Source organism: Porites lutea, chromosome 2, assembly GCF_958299795.1.
Source record: "Porites lutea chromosome 2, jaPorLute2.1, whole genome shotgun sequence".
NCBI lineage: Eukaryota > Metazoa > Cnidaria > Anthozoa > Scleractinia > Poritidae > Porites > Porites lutea.
The window spans coordinates 22,288,142-22,294,141 of record NC_133202.1 but is presented as its reverse complement, the minus strand read 5'-3'; the positions used below and the strand labels follow the sequence as shown (position 1 = coordinate 22,294,141).

Here is a 6,000-nt window from a genome sequence, read left to right as displayed (position 1 = left end):
GGGATACTCCAGATTTCAAGGGACAGGGATGATTGAATGGGACTAAAAATCAAAACCCAAACAAATCCCTAGGGCTTTCAACCAAACCCACAAAAAATCCCTTGACCAAAAATTAACCCCCAAAAAATCCCATGCCGTTCTGATCTGAGCCTTAAAAAATCTCCAGAAAGGAAAACAAGTTTGCCGGTTGAACTTTAATCGCAGAACAAGAACAGAACACTATCAGGAATCTTCAGATTGTTGTTGTTCCTACATAAATCAAGCCACCCAAAACAATACTTGCCAAGTTTTACTACCCGAAAAAAATCCCGGATCGAATTTTTTTTTTTTGGCGGGGGGGGGCGGGGACGCGTTTTGGTCTGAAAACGGGTCTAGACTTTGCCTATCGGGTATGGTTTTCGAGGGAACCACGGGAGTGTATGAACGTATTTATCATTTCTGTTTCAAATGTCTAAGAAAGAAAGAAAAATATGCAAATTGGAAATAGATTTTAAAAAATCTTTTTTGCTGCTGTTCTAATTTAAGTACCGTAATGATTCGATTTAGCGCCCGGGGCGCTTATTTACTTTTCGTACCTTAAGGGAGGGCACTTATTTCTCTTTTGAGAAATAACCGAATGCTCAAAACAATACTTTAATATTCTTTAAAAATGGAACAATAACAGAAGCTGTAACGGTAAAAAATATACGGTGAATGTTCATGATTAGTTAACGTGAGGGAATTTCGTTTATTTCTACGCGGATATCTTTGACAGTGTCACTTACATAAATACCGTAAATAAAAGCTTTCTCAGTGTACTTTCTTCAACATCCAATTCGATGATTCCGTCGAAAGGATCCTTGTTTTGTACTGTGACATTACCGTTTGTGAGCAATTAAAGGAAAATAAACCTCGGCTGGTACATACCCGTACTCTAATATTGTAATATTAGATTAGGGGCGCTTAATAGAACTGGGTCGCTTATGAGAATGGAGGCGCCTAATAGACTAGGGGCACTTATTTACAGAAACACACTCGAAGGGGGGCGCTTCTTGGAAGGAAGGCGCTACATCGAATCATTACGGTAATGATGACACTATTTCTTAGAGGCCAGGTCTGAAAACGTGTGTAAATAACGACATTGTTTGGTCTGAAATAGGGTCAGAATTTGGAGATCTGGCGGCACACCCCCACCAAGAATTCCCTGGAGTACCCCACAGGGCTTTTTCTCCATAAAAATCTAGCTTGCATGACACGCGACGGTTACACAATCTTCATGCAGTATGTTGGTGTAGAGGCGAAGTTCCGAATGTCAGAAAACTTACTTTACGACTAAGTGCAGGAGTTGTGTGTTGCTCCTGCCAATTTTTAATCCAACTTTAGGGAGGAGGGAGAAATTGCCCCAAAAAGTAGGGAGGAAGGAGAAATTGGCTGAAAAAGTAGGGAGGAGAGAGATTTACCCTCCTGTAACTCCCCCCTCCGCAAATCTAAATCGAATTATGTTTGAACTTCGAACCGCAAACCGCGGTTAGAGGTTCGCGGTAAACTCGGATCTAAAACTCTCTAATCATTTTCTCTTAACAATTCAATGACTAATACCCTGCGTGCCACAGAGACTTTTACCCTGCTAGCAGAGGTTTCTTTCCCTTTGTAATTGGCTGGGCAGGCAGAAGGAAAAAGAGACTCTTTCTCTGTTCCTCCTGCTTGCCCAGCTAATTACAAGGGAAAAACGGCGTTTGCCGTCTAGCAGGGAAAGAGACTTTTCATGCACGGTTTCCTTTGGACGTGAGAATAAAGGAATCATCACCCAAGATCATTTATTTCGATGTTTCAAAGATACGCCGATATCATGGATGGAAAATTCAAATTTTGATCTTAAGGGTAAACTTTCACAAAGCCCGTTTCCGATTTTTGCTTGTTAGGTGGTCAGTCCCTCGCGTCTTCGGCGCTCACGCAGTCGTTTTATGGCAAGTCTATTTTAAGTGGCCGAGTTAAAGTGTAAATTACATGTATGAGTACTTGATTGACACATTGAATCCTGAGTTCCAACAAAGGTTTATGCTTCATATTCAGTATTTATACATCACCTAATTTAGAACTTAAACTTAACAATTTAACTCTCCATCAAAGTTCAACTAGATCTGAGTTTGAACAAGTAGAATAAATTAAACCACAATTACTAAACCAGAACCTCACTAAGTAACAATTCTTGTCCATTGAACAAGTGGAGTTAATTTTTTTTTCTTACCCCAAAAGAACATTGACAGCTGAAAGTCCTCCTCTGAATGAACTCTTATAAATTGTTTCTTTTTCATGATGATCATGGATTCTCTTATATTTTGAATCAAGTGAATGAAACTGTGATTTTATATCGTTGCCCTTGTTCCCAGGAAGGAGGGGGTACTCCGGACTTCAAGTGACAGGGATGATAGAGGAATTTCTTTTTGTTAGGAATTTTCGATTCCAGGATTTTTAGGGTTCACAAATTTGGCAAGTTTTTTTTTTGGGTGGCTTGATGTAAGTAGGGATTTTTTAGAGTACTTTCCGTGCTATATGGGTTTTGGTTTTTGCCCCTATTGGATCATCCCTGTCACTTGAAATCTGAAGACCCCCGACCCCCCACCCCCCCCCCCCCACACACACACACACACCCCACCCCCTCGGTCCATGTTCTGTTTATGGCCGGTTAACACTCTTTTTTAACTATAAGGTTTTTAAAGCAGTCTATTGAAATCAGTATTACACTTCAAAAGGCAATACACAAGTACCAGAGCTGCAAATAACAGTCAGTCATCAATCAGTGTCCAGACAAAGTTAATACTAAAGATTATTGTTTCGCAGATCATAGTTATGTGACTCTACCATCACAAATATGAAATAACATTGCTGCAGTTAACAGATGACAGTAATCAGTCTATCTGCAAATCCGATGTCTACAAACTTAACCATGCATAACAAATCTCAGACGGGGTTGGACAGGCATTGTTGTTTTGTCAAACCATGAAATAATTAGCAACTTAGCTGGATGTAATATCCTTTCAAAATGAAAAACAGCTTTCAGCTATGGCTAGCAGTGGATAAACAATGTTTATTGCATACACTAGGTCACAAATCTTCAACGGAAATTACTACAGAGCCACTTCATTGCCTGGAGAAAATAAAATAGTTTCTTATTCTTAGACTCACACTTAACAGTACTAACATATTTGTATATCCAACATTTATGATGACCTTCTTGATAGATGATGACCAGGATTTTAACAAGAGCTGGGCGGGTGGGTCGTTTGGCATCAAGTCTTACTCGTAGAGGTACCACCTCCTCCCCACCCCCCTTCACTCCTACTAGACCCTTTACAGTTCTCATCTCCATCTGCTTTTGCTATCTTGCCTTCTCAATGACAAAAAATTAAAATCAAATGATTAAAATCCAAATTAAAACAACATACTGGTGCGTGACCACTATAATCACTTCATGTGTCTGTTGTATCTCAATATCTGGTAATTTTTAATCATTGCAAATAAACTCCTTTGGCAATTTCACCAAAGATGCTCTAATGTAACCTCTAGCTTCTGGCATTGTCGTGTCTACTTTTTTCCATTCATTGCATTCTGCATCATAACATTCAACACTGTCTAGAGTCCTACCTTCATTATATCCACCAAAGACATACACTGTGTCACCTACACTCACAACTCCACAGGCTGCCCGTGGAACATTGGGCTGGGTAACAGGCTCCACTGATTTAGACATGGATCAAACATCTCACAAGTTGGTTCTGTTTCTGATGATGCAGAAATCTCCATGACACAAAATCCTCCAATAACAACAATTTTTCCACAAACAGTGGCTGCTGCTGCATCCCTACGGGCATTGACCAGATCAGGAACTCTTCTCCACTGATTGGTCAGTGGATCATAGTTCTCAACACTCTTAAGACAGGTCTCTCCATCAGCACCTGCAATCACATAAATGAGATCCTGTAGAACAACAGCACAGTGACCACCACGTCCAGTTTCCATAGATGCTAACTCCTTCCATTCATTACAAACTGGATTGTACTTATGGACTGTACGTTTTACCTCTTCATCGTAATCATAACCACCGATAACATAAAGTTCTTCATTGAACGAAGTAACCGTAAAGAAGTTCATTTTTTGAATGGTGCACCCTGTTTCCTTTGACTTCCATGAATTTTTTTGAGGATTGAAACAGCTTATTGCCTGAGAATCAAGACTTAACATATATACACGTCCAAAACAAACTGTAGAGACCAGGTCAGCACAATTGTCCTCAATAAAGGGAGGGATTGAGCATAACTGCTGCCACTTCTTAGTAGAAAGGACAAAACAATAAGTTTCTCTACGAATTAAACGATCACCAATATCAACACCATCATGGAGAAACACCACGTGTTCATCTTTGTCAATTGAATTGCGATGTTTCAGCACTCTCCCTAAAAACCAATCAGGATACAGAAAATATTGCAGGCCAGTATTCATGATAGCAGTGCAAATGAGGTTCTCCTTTACTAACTCTTCTTTATTAAGAATTCTGTAAATACTGTATTTTGACATGGAGAATAATCTCAAACATTTCATTAGATCTGGGAGAAAACACTCTCTTGATGGCAGATCATGTTTGACCCAGGCTATCACCGCCTCATAAACTTCTTCTTCTTCAGAGATATTCAGCTCATCTTGACACATCAATTCTTTGACTTTGTTCAACTCAAGTGCAAGGAAATCTTCTGTTTTCACAATAGGGACAAAATTTTCATTCTTGAATTTAAGAGCTGCTTGTCTAAGCGTATCACAGTTGTATTGACAGCCAAAGGACTCCAATGTCAAGCAATTTGATACATTCATGGACTTCTCCAGGAATTGTGCAGTCCGTGATTTTAAATTGGGAATTATCAGGTAGTCAGATGCCACAAGTAGATCATGGGCGTTTGAGGCAGTTATGTTTACTTGGCCTAAATACATAAATTCCAAAACATCTTCCATTATGCTTGACTTAACCACTTTAAGCTCCACTAAATTTTCCTGTTTTTCTTTCACTTGCAACTCAGTGGAAAATAGAGCTCTAAAGTAATCAGAAGCAGCAATTAACACAAGGCTGTAAGCAGGGAAGGTTTGTCCATCTACTCGGAGCGTTGTGTCGCACCTAAAGTTCGCCTTTCTAAGCTCGTTTAAGCTTTGAAGTAATCCATCTTTGAATTCTTCGTCAGTTACTTTAGTTTGTGCTTCCCCTTGATCATTCATCGTGCAATTTTAAAAATTGGTTACTTAATTACCATTACTTCCTCGATTTCAACTCCAACAGCGACTGAAACAGAGCCATTCTTTGTCTAGTCACGCAATGCTCCTGGAGGAAGAGGCCGAGGGAGGAGCGTTGCGTGATCAGATATGTACCTCATGTAGGATGAAGCGTAAAATGCACATGAGTACTAGCCTCCATGGCAGGCGCAAAAAGGGAGGAATAGGGGTAGAAAGGCGCGAAAAGGGAGGGAGAAGATTGCAAACAAGGCTGGTGAATGTACCCGAAATATTCGAAATACAAAAGCCTGAGAAATACACTTTGTTTCAGCTTTGCAGAAGTAGACACATTAAATTCTGCAAGCAGAGAACTGCAATGCTGATCGTACTACGTGAAAATTAACTCTGCAAGACATCAACACGGCACCGAAAGAACTCAAAACAGAGCGGGATTGTAGCCATAGACAGCTGTTTAATATGTCTACTTTTCATTTTTGCTGATCAGGTCTTTATAGATCCTACGTTCTTCGGCGTATTTGTTTGCTGTCCTTTGCAGTCCTTTGTGGTTAATGTTAGTATTTAGTCTTCTCATCTCATCATCATCTTCATAATCATCACCATCCTCTATTTGTTGTTATTAAATTAAAATCGGCAAGACAGTCCTGATGTGGACCTGCCTAACTAACAAGTAACAGATGAAAAATTATACAATACTCAGAATCAAGTCGTAGCTAAAATTGACTGAGTAGACTGAGTATAAAATGC

The 6,000-nt window shown here is 39.7% G+C and overlaps 1 pseudogene; it reads right to left on the bottom strand.

Annotated features, from left to right (window-relative positions):
- Positions 1 to 2,724: 2,724 nt before the first annotated feature.
- On the bottom strand, positions 2,725 to 5,322 carry LOC140926740 (kelch-like protein 24; annotated as a pseudogene).
- Positions 5,323 to 6,000: the final 678 nt, after the last annotated feature.